The sequence below is a fragment of the Triturus cristatus genome, chromosome 4_2 (assembly GCF_964204655.1).
Source record: "Triturus cristatus chromosome 4_2, aTriCri1.1, whole genome shotgun sequence".
Classification (NCBI taxonomy): domain Eukaryota; kingdom Metazoa; phylum Chordata; class Amphibia; order Caudata; family Salamandridae; genus Triturus; species Triturus cristatus.
Window position 1 is genome coordinate 147,064,940 of NC_140586.1, and position 15,456 is coordinate 147,080,395.

The window sequence follows — 15,456 nt, forward strand, 5'->3', positions numbered from 1 at the left end:
TCTCCCACACAGACTGACAGGGGAAGTTCTTCCACCTCCCCTCTTCCCGAGCATCAGTCAAAGTGAATGTTCAGTTTGTTTACCGTAAAGTCAGCATACTGTGCGCTCAACACATCAGAACAAAAAAAAAACTATTTCAATAAACAAGGAAAGCCATACCTCCCATTATGACTTTCATTTCAATAAAGAAAATCTTCTAGTGTAAACACCAGAAGGATTTTCTGGAGCACCATGGTAGATGAATCATTCACGCCGTCCATACTAAGAATGCACTGAGCTGGACGTGAATGGTTCATCCACCCCAGTGAAGCAGTTAAAATCCAATGTATGTGTAAAGGTTTGGGAATGCACCTGTACAGGTCTTTTAGGTTCCACCTTCATTACTTTTTAAAATGGAAAATGGACGCACCGTTTCATGATTACTTACATGTGATTAGAAATATGAAATTTAATTAGACGCAATACAGTCAAGAAAGTTGGAGTAAAATATGATTTGCTTATCATAGTTTCTATACTCTGGGGCCAATCATAGTAATAAATCTTGAAGCAAGCGAAAGTGAACCTCAAAGGTCTGCTTTTCTAGCTTTTTCAAAGTCTGTTTCAAACGCATCAACACCTAAATGTCAACAAACGACTAAACCCCAAAAAGTCCGAATTCCCTCCTGTTTGCCAAGAATGGAAACATTCCCTGATTCAGTAATGGCTCACTGACGGTACATGCCAAATCCCTCAGATTCACTTTGGACTAGAACTCTCACTCAAAGAACACATTGTCAAGAACAAACCTGTCAGGGTCTATCTCTCTCTCTCCTGAAAAAAGTGAAACCTTTTCTTTTCTCAGAGGAGACGACTTCAGAACAACAATTCAAGACCTAGTCCTCTCTCACCAAGAACGAGTAAACACCCTGCTCAACAGGATCCCAGATATCACCCTTGGACCCCTAAAAGGGGTTTCCCCTCATCACCCTAATGCTAAAGTATCCATACTGGCTATCCTTGCAAGCTCGGATCATCTTCACAACAACTGCATCAATGACAAGACTCTGCATCAAGACACCTTCCTGCCTATCAAACTAACAATATCTGGGATCAACACCAGAAGAGGAGCTCCAACATCACCAGATTAGGGAGTAAGCACTGGAAGAAGAAAACAAGCCTTCTCAATATACTCCCCTAGTATGCAGAACAACCTCTTCTCTGGCATCACAGCATCACAAACTCATAGAATTCAGGAAGAAACTTAACAGTGGCTTCAAGGAGCACTTCCTCAGATAGAATTACTTCTCACTACTTGCACTAGCTCCAACTCCCCCCTCTTTTTCCTCCCCCAAGAATCCCCATTGCGGTTTGGACTCTGTACAGTGCTCCATTGCTAGCGAACTACATTTTCTCCTTGAAATACTAAAACACATATATACATACTCATGTTTGGAGCGATCAAACAAACAGAAAGAAAAGGATGAGGAGCAAGACAGGGCACACACGCAGACTGTCAAGGGTAGACAGTGACATACCCAGGTGAGGCAGAGACTAGACCCAGCACAGGCAATAGCCAGGGAAGACCAAGCTTACAAGATTGCAACTGGGTGTGTGTTGTGGGACTACTCTTGTCTGTGAACTACTATCTCCAGGTCAAGGGAGGCAAGTGGTAGAGGCATTAACACCTTTGCTGTGACAGAATTTAATTTTGTGTATCTTACAAAACTGTATATTTATTTTGCTCTGTACCACCATTTAACGAGGGAGGGGTGGGACCATGGCAAGATTAGCACTATGTTTTGAGAGCTCTCGTAAAACCGCCAATGCTGTGTGACATAACCATGGAGTTTGTTTAGGTCTGGCCAGCAGTGGGTGCGTTCGCACACTCCAGAGTTGTTAAGGAAGCAGTGACAGTAGGAAAGGGTTTGGATAGTAGAGGTTTACAGTTGCACTGTTTAGAAGATGCAATATGTTTTCCCTAGAGCATCACTCGTGTTGAACAGAACTAACATTGTTATAGTTATTTCATCATTACACCTAACATTCTGAATTGCTCAATTGAAGTGGGCTGTATCTAGAGGGCTTCTTAACATTGGATGTAACTACATTTAATTGTGTACTTTACATTTTTTCTTATTCCTCCAACTGAGTTGGAGAAATCAGGATTTGTCTTGGTCTTCTTTGTGATTCACCTAGGTTGGATTTGTTTATCTCTTGAAGAGTTATTAATGAGGTCGACATTGAGTGGCATTATTTCGAGTTTGTTCTCAAGTGACCAAGAGAGCTTTGTGTTGTGAGTATTGTTCTCTTGCGGGCTGAATGATTTGATAGCATCTACAGGCTTCTGGAGAAGATCCGGAAAATACTATAATTTATCAACAATAGAGGAGCCCCCACATTCTGTGCTTTGATTATTTAGAGCTAACTCGTCTACTTTTGATGGTAGAACTATTACATTAGCATAAATAGTGGTAATATAACTAGTCGGTGACTGTTACAGTTCGATTAGCAGTTATGAGAGTTATGAATTGAGAGACTGGCAATATTGTGCTTTGGAGGCCCTGGCCAAAGATGACGTGATTGGATATGAAAAGGAATGGTTGCACTCAGTTATCTCATTGTCTTCATCAAGTGACCAGGCAGGAGGCAGATTGACACTGTAGCGAAATGAGTTCCGCCCATTTCATCCACCCCAATTTTTCTATTTTTGACCCCCCACGGTGTACCAATAGATCTCTTTCAGGGAATACCAGACCTATGGGCACCGTTATTGACGAATGTGATGAACAGCATAATTCGAGCTGGCCCCCCTCAATCTTGGTCTGTTGGTGTTATAGTCCCTATATTTAAAAAAGGGGACAGGTCTGACCCAAAAAACTACAGGCCAATTTCCCTGCTGGACACGACAGCGAAGCTAATGGGACGGCTCCTCCTCTCTAAGCTAGAGAATTGGCCCACAGATAAGAATATTCTAATGCAGGCCCAATATGGTTTCCAGCAGGGAAGGGGCACTGTAGACCAGTGTCTAAACCTGTCACTTATAATAGAAAAATACACTAGGATGAAGGAGGGGAAGATGTACATGGCTTTCATGGACTTGTCGGCAGCGTTCGACTGGGTGACCCATTAAAAGCTGTGGACTATCATGAGGGAGATCGAAGTCGACCAATTAATTTTCAATTTTATTAGACAGATGTATTCCGACGCTATGGCCTCGGTACGTTACACAAAAAATTGAGGCTGTACACGCCCATTCAAAATCGCCAGAGGACTTAGGCAGGGCTGTGTTCTTGCGCCATTTCTCTTCTCCATTTATACAAATGGAGTAGGAACAGCCCTTATCAAGTCTACAAATGTTACAGTATTGAACTCACAACCTCTACCTATCTTGGCATACGCAGATGATGCGGTGTTGATGGCCAGGACTGGGTCCGACCTTCAGCACCTCATATCTTCGTATGTATCGTTTATGGACTCACTTGATTTGAGGGTGAACCGTACCAAATCCTTTGCTATGATAGTGGGGGCAAGGAAAAGAGAGAGAACACCGTACCTCCATGTGGAGAATGAGAGGATTGAGGTGGTGGATTCCTTCCCGTACTTGGGGGTTCTTATTGATAAGGATTTGGCATGGACAAAACTAGTGCAAGGATGCAGGGGGGTAATGGAAAGAACCCTGTCGGCAGTAAAGTTCATTGCTAAAAAACTGGGCAATAGGCCATTATTGCAAATAAAACAAATTTATCAGGCTAAAGTTACAGCAGCAGTGACATATGCGGCGGGGGTATGGGGTACTGTCGAAACGGCAAACTGCTGGTGAACAGACACCAGTGTACTGAGTGCACTGCGAGAGAAAGAAACAGTTGCAGTATTCTTTAGCAGCTATGCAAAATCAACGTGGGTTTAAACTTGTTAAAACAGCAATCTAGTGAACAATCAACACTGAGTTTGTAGCAAAATGACTGTATTGGTGAAATGAAAACACAGTAACAGTTCAATTAAACATGGCATCAATCTGCGAACAGTAAAGAAAATGAAGCATGATGATACAGTCAATGACAAACTGCACAAAGGCAGTGAACTTCATCGTCAGTTCTAAAAAGATAACAAGCCCAATGCATTTCGGGATGATTCACATCCCTTCTTCAGGGGCAGCTGTAGAAAATGAAAGAAAACAACGTTGAAAGCCATTGCTGTGCAAGTAGATTAGAAATTCTTATATTAAAACAATAGCAAGATGCAGCGTATCAAGGCACAGGGAATTAGAAACTGGTCTAGATCAGACAACAGCAATTCACTTGAAATATCGTGAGAAAACAAAAAGTACTGACAAGTTTGAAGAAAAAACGAGCCAGTCCGCAGTGTTTATCAAACTAAACAGTATATGCAAAGTGCCCCAAAGTTACCGAAGTGAATTTGTTGTGAAAAACGTTTTAAAGGAGTCACCCGTGAGGTAGAGCTAGGTGAAAAAACAAACATCGAATTCTTACAGGTTTTCTAAAGACGATGATGCACAATGCGGGGTAGACAGAAAACGCAGCAGGTGAAGAACAGTGGCTGCAGGACGCTGTGTGGAAAGAAAGAATCTGAGAACCAGATCATGGAAAAATGGACTTAATGGTAACCAAAACTGAAGACAACTTACAGCTATATGATGTAATGAAGTGCCGCTGAACTGTGGTGGAGCTGGGTCAATGGCCGTACTCAAAGGTGTAAAACTGCTCTGGCTAACTGTAAGGTGGAAAAAATGAAAACGGAATGTTGCATGGAACCGTGCTGCTGCAGGTGGCTCGAAATGTATACTAAGAGGAGGCTAGTGACTTACCACTGGAACGTGTGGAGCTCAATGAGAAGGCAACACGGGCTGAAAACCTTCAAAAAGGCGAAGGACACGAACAAGCGGCAGGCTGCGCAGGCTGGGAACCTCCGAAAAAACGAGTGACGGAAACTGACGAACCAGGTGATTAAATGGACGTGTTACGCGAGCACGTCCGGACGGACGTGGTAGAAATGAAGAGAGGACTGTAGTGTGTACATCGAAACGCGCACTGAAGTGAAGTGGGAGCCTGGAATGTATTAAATAAAGTTAGAAATGAAAAAACGACTGATGAAACTGAAAATGTGAGCAAACGAACTAGGTGTATAAAGAACAAGCCGCGCGGAGCACGACCTATTGTGGTAACTGAAAAAGGACTACGGTGTGAACAGGGAACCTGGTAGAAGACTAGTACTGTCGTGCTGTGGAAACAAGAAGTGTATGAAAGTGAAATGAGAAATAGAAAAACGGATGTGGGGCAGTGAGTGTGGAACAATGTAGTGGGATGACAACAACAGCGGAGGAATGTGGGTAGAATATCTGAGGAAAGAAAGGGGCAAAGTGAGAATAGAAAAACAAAGCACAAACGAAGACAACAACGAAGTGCTGGAATATATAGTGACACGAGGAAAAGTTAAAAAAATTAAAAAAATGATACTGGCTGAAGCAAGTAAACGGGCACACTGCAAACTATAGAAAACAAGTTTTTCAAGTCTATAGTTGGCCTCCCCACCTCAACCCCTAACTACATTTTGCACTTAGAACCTCGACTCCCCTATTTCACCGACTCAATACAATTGGCCCATGTCCTTCTGTGGCACGCAATCTGGAGAAGGGACACACTCCCCCTGACACACACAATAATTAAGAATTGCTTAAATATGGATAAGTGGAGGAGATCCAGATGGTTGTGCTACGTAGAAAAACTCCTAAACAAGATTGGGTTACCCAAACTGTTTCAAGATCCAGATGAATGTAGAAAGATCTCTAAAGAAAAGGTCAAAAATGTATTTAGGATGAGGGTAGAGTTTGAGAGACGGGAAACTTATGGTAAAAAGCAGGCAATGGTGAACTATAGATCAACCCCCTCAGTGATAGAGAGAGAATATTTCTTTTATCTGTCAGACGTTACAAATGCACATCACAGATTCATATTGATTAGGTTTCGTCTGAATATGATCCCTCCTATGTTAGGTTACCCTGGTAAAACTTAGAACCATGCTGATTTAACTTTGTGCCCCTGTGATAGCTTGTCAAGACAAACTGATCTGCACCTTGTTTTATTCTGTAAATTGTATAAGAAGGAGAGGAATAGTTATTTAAAACCGATATTGCAGAAGATGAATTTCAAACAATGTAGGGTGGCACTATATTTTTTTAAAGAGTCTTTCAGATCCTCTGACTTGTTTTACATTAGCTTCGTTTCTATGGGTGTGCATGAAAAAAAGGAAAAACCCAGCACTAGAACCAATCACTGGATGAAAAGTATGTAATAGGAGTAAAACCATGGAAATGGACAAAATTTTAGTAAGATTATAATTAACTATTGTATTTTGGACTTTAAATGAAATCGAATATCGAAAATTGTTTTTTTTATACATGTACTTTTATGATAATTTTGTAATTGATCGAATAAAGGATTTTGATTGATTGATTGATTGATTGATCACCCAGTTCTTGGACCTTTAATGTGGGTATCACTATTTGAATCTCACCCACAGTAATCACATGATAATTGGACTACAAGTGTTTACCGACAGTATCTGCCCTTTAAGGTTAGACCGCTGCAATACAGTTAGGGTATGGGGGACTGGACTGGTTACACATGAGCACACATGTGAGACTACCACTGTGCGCAGTCCAATTGATGTTGATACTACAGGCTCACTTTCAGGTCTTTGTTTCACTGACATAGCTGAGTTTGCCATGCTTTTGTCAAGCCCATATTCAGTTAAAAAATTAAAGTTGACCATTTAGTTGTGTATTGTTATAGTGGTTCTAGTGCAAAACAATAGTCATTATGCAATTAGAAGAAACCATACCTTTTTTCAATGTTACAAAAGTTACTCCGCCTGGAAGCTTGCCATCCGAGCATTGTCTAATCGATGTGACCCTATTCTGGACTTGTGTGAGGCCTAAACTTTTTCCTCATGGACATAAACAGTATAACAATTTGATCCAGTATTTTTTACTGGCAATGGTGATGGACTAACAGTATCTCCTGCACCCTTCCTTCCGACCTTCTGGCGAGACGGCACGATGTTGATGCACATAACACATTTAGCACGCTACAAGTATGCTGCCACCCTCCACTCCTGGGCTTAGAGTGTTTAAATTGTCCAGACAGAACAAGCACCCTCACTCACGAGCCTACCATCTAATTCTGATCTTCACCACCCAACAAGAGGTACCACTCTGGAGAAGTCTTCAGTTGGGAGGTGATTATTGGAGAATAGGAGCTATCACAGCGTACGCAAAGTGCCTGGGTCAAAAAGAAGTATGAGTCCACCGCTTCGAGTATTGGAGGCGTTTTATTGCTTAAATTATCTAGTCAAAGCTTGCACCTGTACTCACATGCCTTACCCTTGGTTCTGGTCTTCACTGCCCACACTGCCAAAGCAGAGTTGGTAAGTGAAGAAATGGTGGAGACTATCACAGCTCATACAAAGTGCATTGTGCCAAAAAGAGCCAAATTTGATTAAGGTTTGGGAGAATAGGTTTTCTCTATATTTTCTATAGAGCAAAAAAGATAACCGTGAAAGTCTACTAAGCTAAGCGTTTACGTATATATAAATAAAAAGTGTATATTTAAGCATGTGGAAATCAATTCTTATTTGAGTACTCACAAAAAGCAAGAATCGTTGCAACTTCCCATGAGTTCTCTTGAGTTTCAGGAGTGAGAAAATGAATTAATTTGCATATGCACCATCATATTTACAAATATTAGAAGAAACTGCTAACATACAATACAAGTATTCAATACAATGGCATTTACAGAGGGCACAGCTACTCCCAGGGGAGCATCCCTGTGCTAGCAGCAGGACCACCCTAGAGAATGGCTAGCATCTGAGATAACCAACCTAAGCATTGGACAGGTGGTTCTTTGGGAATTTCCTAAAGATCCTTTCCGAATGAGAAAAAGAGAAGAATTGATGTAATCGAATTCCAAAGTTTTGCTGTGAGAAAGGTCAAGGATCTCCCACCGCCCCAGGCCCTGTGGACCCTCGGAATGTGCAGGAACGTCTGAGAATTAGACTTCAAGGATCTACTCTGAAAATAGAAGATGGTTATGCATCTCAGAAACTGAGGTCCCTTATGCTTCATGACTCTGTAGGCGAAGATTAGGGCTTTGAATTTGAAGAAGCTGCTTACAGGAAGCCAGTACAACTGGCAGAGACCAATTGATCAGGAACTTAAAAATCAGGAGCGCAGCTGCATTCTGGATCATCTGCAACCATTGCAGTAGGTAAGCTGGCAAACCCAAATAAACACCCAGATTAAGGTTGAGCCTGGTAAATTACGATACCTTCAGTAGCCAGATTCAGTGCTGTACCCTGGTCGAAAGCCAGACTGTGTATCATGAAGAAGGCAGAGCTGTTTGTTGAGACCACCTTCTCCAGCACGACTGCTGCAGGAAGAAGGGATATTGCTCGGAAATTGCTGAACATCAGGTTATGTTTTGATAATCAATTGCTATTTTGTTTTTGTACCAACTTGAAGACCATTACAGTCTTAGTGTAACTACATACTAATGTATATTTTAAATGAATTTCCATCATCTTATCCAGTATAGTACACTGTACATTTGACTGAACAATTTTAGCAGAGAGCAACCTTGTTATGAAGTTGGCACAATGTAGCAAGGATCTTAAAAAATAGTAGAGTTAGTTCCTGTTGGACAAGTGACAAACCTTCGGTAACACTTTAGAGATAAGATCTAACCGCAGATTACTTACCTTTAAATTTCCCAGGCATCAGACTGGATCTGGAAGATTTTTCTTTGTGGAATACCACTTCCTGCCAGTAGGTGGTATCGGTTGGCTCCGTGTGACGTCATCTGCAGCATCCGGGCCGGAACTGATGTCCGTGTCACCTATATTGGTGCCACCTTAGCATGCTGATGTCAGTTACTTTTCACAACTTTCCACGTCACAAACGCTGAGCCATGAAGAGTATTGACATTGGTGTATTTTTAGGAAACTGAGGCCCTGAAAGGGAACAGCCGCACGGAGCATGGGTGGGTCGTTAAGGAATCTGCAGCTAGATCATGTCTGTACCAGATAAGGCATTACTGAAAGTAACTTGTCCATCTGATAGAGAAATCTAGCCACAAATTCCTTACCTTTGAATAGATAGAAATGCACTGCGGACACATTTACACTAGAAAATCCTGCAGGACGGAGCTGCCAAAATGGCCATGCCTGTGGCCTTGACAACAGTAATTTTTGGGGAAACGTGTACAGGAATACCAACGTTGCTGCCTGACAGATGTCCAGGACTGACACTCCATGTTGAAAAGCAGTAGTAGCAGCCTTACCTCTGGTGGAATGAGCCCTTAAGGACGACTGTGGGAAAGTAGGATATACTTATTATGGTTACCCCCACTTTTTGCTTGAGGGAATGCTGTTTTTGACTAGTCTTACTGGGATCCTGCTATTCAGGACCCCCGTCTATCTGCTTTCTCTTTAAACTGTAATGTTACGTACTTAGGTACACTGCAGATTGGATAATGGGGTACCCTTGTCTGTCCCTAGTATATGGTACCCATGTACCCAGGGCATAGGTACCCCAGAGGTCTCCCATGGGTTGCAGCATGTATTATGCCACCCATGAGAGACCATTCAAAATGGAACTACAGGCCTGCCATTGCAGCCTGTGTAAGTTGGTGCATGCACCACTTACTTAAGATATAGGTTTACTATATCTAAGGGTCACTGCACTTAAAACCTATGTCACCCTTAGAACAGGCCTTTACAATTCTGAAGGCAGGGTGCTTGGTTCTAAGTGAGAGGGTGCCCCTGCAGCCTATGGAGTCCATTATCGTGGGTTGTCAGTAAGGCAGCCATATACTATATATAGAGGGGCATTATGCAACGCGTGATGACCCTCTCGAAAACGGCTGCAACTATCCCTATCATGTTTGGTGTCAAACATGTTGGAATCATACCCCGACACCAGTAACCTGTGTGGGAGGTATGATTCCACCCACCAGGAAGGCCCTTCGTGGGGTCCTCCGTGTTCCCGGTACCAGCCTTCTAGCTCCGGACAGCACAAAATGGTTGCTGCCGACCAGAGACACATTTCTGCCCTCCGGCTGCTGAGCCAAGCTCGAGCAGGGGAAGGCATGAAACTAGACATAGGAGTAACCTCCCCCCTCTCCCCTGAATCTTTCCAACCCTCTCCCGTGAGTACTTAAGGGCTTACCTGACTGTAGGACCTTAGATTTGACATGGACAAGATTCGGAACTGAAACCACTGCACTTTGACCGTCTGGGCACTCTGGACTTCGGTGGACTTTGTTTGGGCCTGACTTCGTCTCCCTCTCAGTCTTCTCCATCCCCTGTGCCTGTGCACCATACAGGATCTGTGTAGGACCTGAGGAGCATCCAAGACACCTGATCATAATTTCCTTTGGAGTGAAGAAGTCACTGCAACACAACGACCAGTCTGCTGATCCCGCACTCCTCCGTACCCCGAAACACTCATCAACACAGGAGGTGCGTTTCTACGTCCCTTGAGGCCCGAGCTCCCCTCTCACCGAGTTTGAGGTCCGAATCCTTGGTGGGGGCTGCAATACCCGAAGTCCTGTGCACCGCATACTTTTGCAAGAGCATGTGCTGTTGGCTATCATGTGACAAGTGCATTGGACTCCAAGTAGCCCCAACCTCTAGCACCGTTTCATACAATGATCTTCACCTACTTCACACAGTGTGCTCCATGGCCTGTTGTTTTGTGAAACTGCCCAAAGCCCTCTCGTGACTCCTGTGCCTCTGGCCTGTGGGTCCAATTGAGGGTCATCTTTAATTTCCTTGGTTACTCTGGGCTTGCCCTGACTCCCCTGCTTGTGGTGAATCTCGTGGACCTTGCTGATCCGAACCATACACTTCCATGACTTCCTGAGTGGATTGATTTTGCCAAGGCTTGTTGGTGCTCCCACCGGACACCGACCCCTCAGCACTCAACATCCTTCGTGGGATAGCTCGCATCCAGGTCCTGGTCATCCTCAACGTCATCCTCAACGTTGCCTGGTTCCCGCAGCTCCAGAGTTAAGGTCACCATCAACTATCCTGAAGCACCCAAAATCGGTGGGCATACGTCTACTGAGCTCCTGGTCACTCTCGGTCACCATCAACTATCCTGAAGCACTCGACATCGGTGGGCATTCATCTACCGAGCCACTGGTCACTCTCAAGTGACCCAGACTCTGTCTTCTCTGCTTTCAGGTATTCCTCAACATTAATCCATGTTTGGATTCCAACTGACACTTTCTCCTCTTCCAGCAGCGGCTCTTCTTTGAAGTCCTCCATTGGGTTTGACTGCGGTTTTCGACACAGCTTCACACCTATGCACCCGGCTTCCCTGGGTTAGGTAACTTGGGTACTTCGGTATCCACGGGGCAGGGGGCTCTCCAACCTTCTGAATTCCACGGGGTTTCCTCAAAGTCCACTGGAAAGGATCCCTAATCTTTAAAAATCCAACCGCGACTTGCACATAGCATTTACGGAGCACACAGTTGCGTACTCACACTACACAAGCTCTCCGTGAGGTCCCTATCTACTCCCCTTGGGTGTTTCCTTGGGGTCTCAGGAATTCTACGTCTTGACATTGTCCTAATTCAAGTTGGGGTTCTTATACCACTTTTTTAGTATATGGTTTTGTCCACCCCACCCTCCCCCCGGGCCCACTGTGTATTAGTGCTTTTAACTGTGATTTCTTTCCTATAATATTGTGTGTTTTGTGTTTATCTCTGTGTAGGAGCTACTGGAATGTATGACACAGTATTATATAATAAATACATATTTTTATAAATACCTTGTGTAGTTCTCTTTCATTTAATCTATACTATAATTCTGTTAAAACAAGCTGCCTTACACTCCTTCAAGACTAAGCCTGAAGGCTGCTCTCCACAGCTACCACTTGGATAGCTTCCAAAGGTTGTCTAATACCTCTTAAATCACCATAACGGTTGTCTGGACTGGTGCAGGGTGACCACTTACATTAGTGGACAGCACATACCAGGCCAGCCTCTCACATTGCTGTGCAGAGGATGGGTTGGGATTCAAGTCTGCATTGTTTTACCAGATAAACCACTAGTACTAGGCACATATAATATAAGCTTAAAATAGTACGTTCTACTGAACTTGGGGTTGGGTAAGTTTGTCGATAGTTGTTGGGAAGTGACCTAGAGACCTTTTTTTTAAAATTGGGATCACGATGCTCCCTAGTCATGATTTAGGGATTTCCCCGGTAGCATAACAATGGGAATATAGGGGAGCAAAAAACTTGCTCCAGTTTTCTGGGTTGCTTTGCAGTACTTTTATCTGATCCGGAACCATTGCTGCAGAAGATCTAGCGTTCTTTATGTGGTATTCTATTTGCCGAACTGCAGGGGCGAGGTTATCCTGGGTATTCTTTTTCATTTTGCTTATTGCTTGGTTCAAGTTTTCTTGCCTCATATTTGACTGATATAAGTTGTGGATATATTTTTCCCATTCAGATGGAGGAACGAGTGACGCTTGCAGGGATTTCTTTGATCCTGTTTCTTTGGCAATTAAGCTCCAGTATGTCCGACTGTTTTTTTGTTTGGCTGCTGATTGGATGTCAACCCAATTTTTAGTTTTTTTTCTTTTGCCCTCCAACGGAATTTCTTTATGTTTTTGATTTCTTTGTGTCTGATCTCTGAAAAGTGTAGGAATTGTGTGCGAATTTATTTTTTCAGTGAAGTTTCCCACAAGCGTTTTCTACCATTTTGGAATTTCCTTCAGGGATGCCACAACATTGTTAAGGACTACTTCAAAATGTATTATTGGGTCTGAGGAATTGAGACTCTGTAATATTTGGATAGAGATGATTGCAGAATTTAAGTTGTAGATTGTTGTTGATTTCCATATTAACCTCCCTTTTGCCAGGTTTACAACAGCGGTACTATGCTGATGTGTGATGGTCCATGGAGAAGTTGGTTGCAATTTTGCTCCTGTTTTGAGATATAGTATTGCATGATCACTTTACTGTGTGAATTGGCTACTTACTTTTAGAGCTCTCCCAAATAGATCTTGGCTACAGATCATGTAGTCTAAGATCCATGAGCTAGAGTTGCCTTTTCTTGTGTAAGATACAAGGAAATCTCCTTCTGTGCTTCAATTTAGGATAACTCTATATGGCGCTGGTAGAGAGGAGAGTAATATGTTCCCGCGTTCATCTGCTCTTATCCCTGGGGGAAATAGCGGTAATGGGATTGACAGAGCTTCCTCTCATTCACTGTACTCCCATTTTACCAGGAGTGCATTTGAGATTTGCCCATTAAAATCTCCTGGTAGAATAACGGAGGGGAAACCTTTTCCTTCTAATACTATTTCGATTTCCTCAAATATTTTGATCATAGGAGTGTCCTTTTTAGAGCCTGGGGGAATATAAACATTAAAAATTATTAAATCTTGAGAAGTGTCCATATTATCATTCCAGTTCTTGACCTTAAAACATTGTACATTCGTCAGATTCATATTGATAACTTCCAGATTCCAATGTAAATCTTCGCGTAGAATAATTGCGAGTCCGCCTTTAGCATGACCCCTGTTTACTGGTTCTGCGGGTACATCATAAACAAAGTAGTTGTTTTGATTGAAGGTTTTTGTTGTCCAGGTTTCTTGTAGGGCCACCATCGCCGGAATATATTCCTGAATTAGTGCTAACTTCCCTGGGTTTTTCCCTGCGATATTCCAAGACGCAATGCTCAAGCTTCTGTTAAAAAGGGAGTTTACTTTCCCTTCCTCGTTTGTGACTATTTAGCCTCTCCAAGATCCAGGCCCAGCAATTTTCCTTTGGTGCTATCTTTTTTTATTGGATTTTATTACAGGTCTGTCTCTCTCCATTTTTCATCAAGAGGGTTACATTTTCGTTGGTGGCTTTAGAGAGATTTTCGGTGCCATGGGGTAATTGGTCAAGGTGAAGGGTTTGCATTTCATTCCTCTCCTTGAATTTTTCCTGTTTTTTATGTTCTATGCTGTTTACTGCTGCAACATCATATCCATTTTTATGGAGGATCTCGCTTACTTTTAGGATTATGGCAGGGATCACATGGGACCAGAATTTGATGATGGCCACTGTGGTTTTGGGCCTGATTGGGGAGGCCACTAGTTTTATTTCCGAGACTGTTAGAGAGTGTAGTGAATGGATCTTATGAATGAGTTTCACAATTCTCCCTCGGTTTAAAAGATCATTTCCTGTGGGGAATAAATCAGTTATTTCTAGAAAGCGTATTTGGACCTGCTGTTTTGGTGGGAGAATGGCCCCAGAGATCTGCTTGTTTGGTTGTTTAGGACAGAGTATGGGAAAATGATTGTCAATCGTAGCTGTGGAGAAACTTGGGGCCAGAGGATTTAGTTGTTTGTAGTTTTCTCTTGCTTCAATTACTGAATGACTATGACAGTTGCTGTGTGGGATTTTTGGAAGTTTAGTAGTTTGCTCTTTTACTGGAGTTTTCTGTTCTGAAGGTACAGGATTCAGGAATTTTAACTTTCCTTAGTTCTTTTCCGCTTTATATTGTTGCTTCTATTTTCTTTTCTTGTTAGAACCGAGTCAGGCACATCTGTGACTGAAGTTCTAATTGTTGTTGTTTCTTCTTTAGTTATAGAATAATTATGAGATGGTTCTATAGGTCTGCACTGATTAAAAATTGGGTAATAAGCAGTAACCTTGTGTAAGTCATTAAAGGTGTTGGAGTCTTTGAATACATTTTTGAGAGAATAGATTTTATCGGCCTTGAGCTTCTTGATTTTTCCTTTTTGTGTAATCTGTCCCGCTTGGGTAGCCGTTTGTTTCTTAACTGGGGTAGATCTTCAAATACTAGGAAATCTTTAAGGGTTTGTTGTTTTTCAATAACATTTACTTCTCCTTTTGTTAGTGAAGGTTGATGTTTTTGTTTGAGTTGTTGTTTCCTTTTTTTGTCGACTAGGTATTGCAGTATTCCTGTTTGCGTTTCCAAGATCTGGTCGGAATTTTCCAGAAGATTCTCTTAGAGAGTCAATACTGATTCCAAGATCCTTTGGAGAGTACATAAAGATCAGGAGATGGGGTTCTGACCATTTTGAGATTGCGAAATGATAAACAGCGGAAATTCCAGTGCGTGCAAGAGGTTTCCTGCTGAGTCAGATGTTTTACATGGAGTGCTGTTGTATAATTGCAGCGCCTCCATTGTTGTTTTTGCAACCAGGGGAGGAAGGATCTCATTTAAGTTTATATCTGTTAAGGTGAAATCTGTGTCTGAAATTTTAAATAGCTCGATTTCTGATGAATGAGTAAGTGGGTCAAGGTGCTCTGGGTGGTCATAGATTTTTGGTGGCGTAGATTTTTTATTATCAGTTGCCTGGCCTCCAGCATGACCTTTGTTGTTTTGAAGTGGAGTGCTGATATCCTCTGCTTTATCTGAACCTGTTTTCTGTATT

At 42.5% G+C, this 15,456-nt stretch overlaps 1 long non-coding RNA gene across 7 annotated transcripts in view; it reads right to left on the reverse strand.

Annotated features, from left to right (window-relative positions):
• LOC146833200 (uncharacterized) overlaps positions 1–4,928 on the reverse strand; it is an 85,293-nt gene extending 80,365 nt beyond the window's left edge. For 6 of the 7 annotated variants that reach the window (XR_014960538.1, XR_014960539.1, XR_014960537.1 and 3 more), the window contains exons 1-3: positions 4,805–4,928; positions 4,625–4,710; positions 4,470–4,546 (exon numbers count right to left, since the gene is read on the reverse strand). This is a non-coding gene — a long non-coding RNA (uncharacterized LOC146833200). Of the gene's footprint in view, positions 1–3,487; positions 4,135–4,469; positions 4,547–4,624; positions 4,711–4,804 lie in introns of those variants that run through there. The other variant, XR_014960535.1, reaches the window with a different exon arrangement.
• Positions 4,929–15,456: the final 10,528 nt, after the last annotated feature.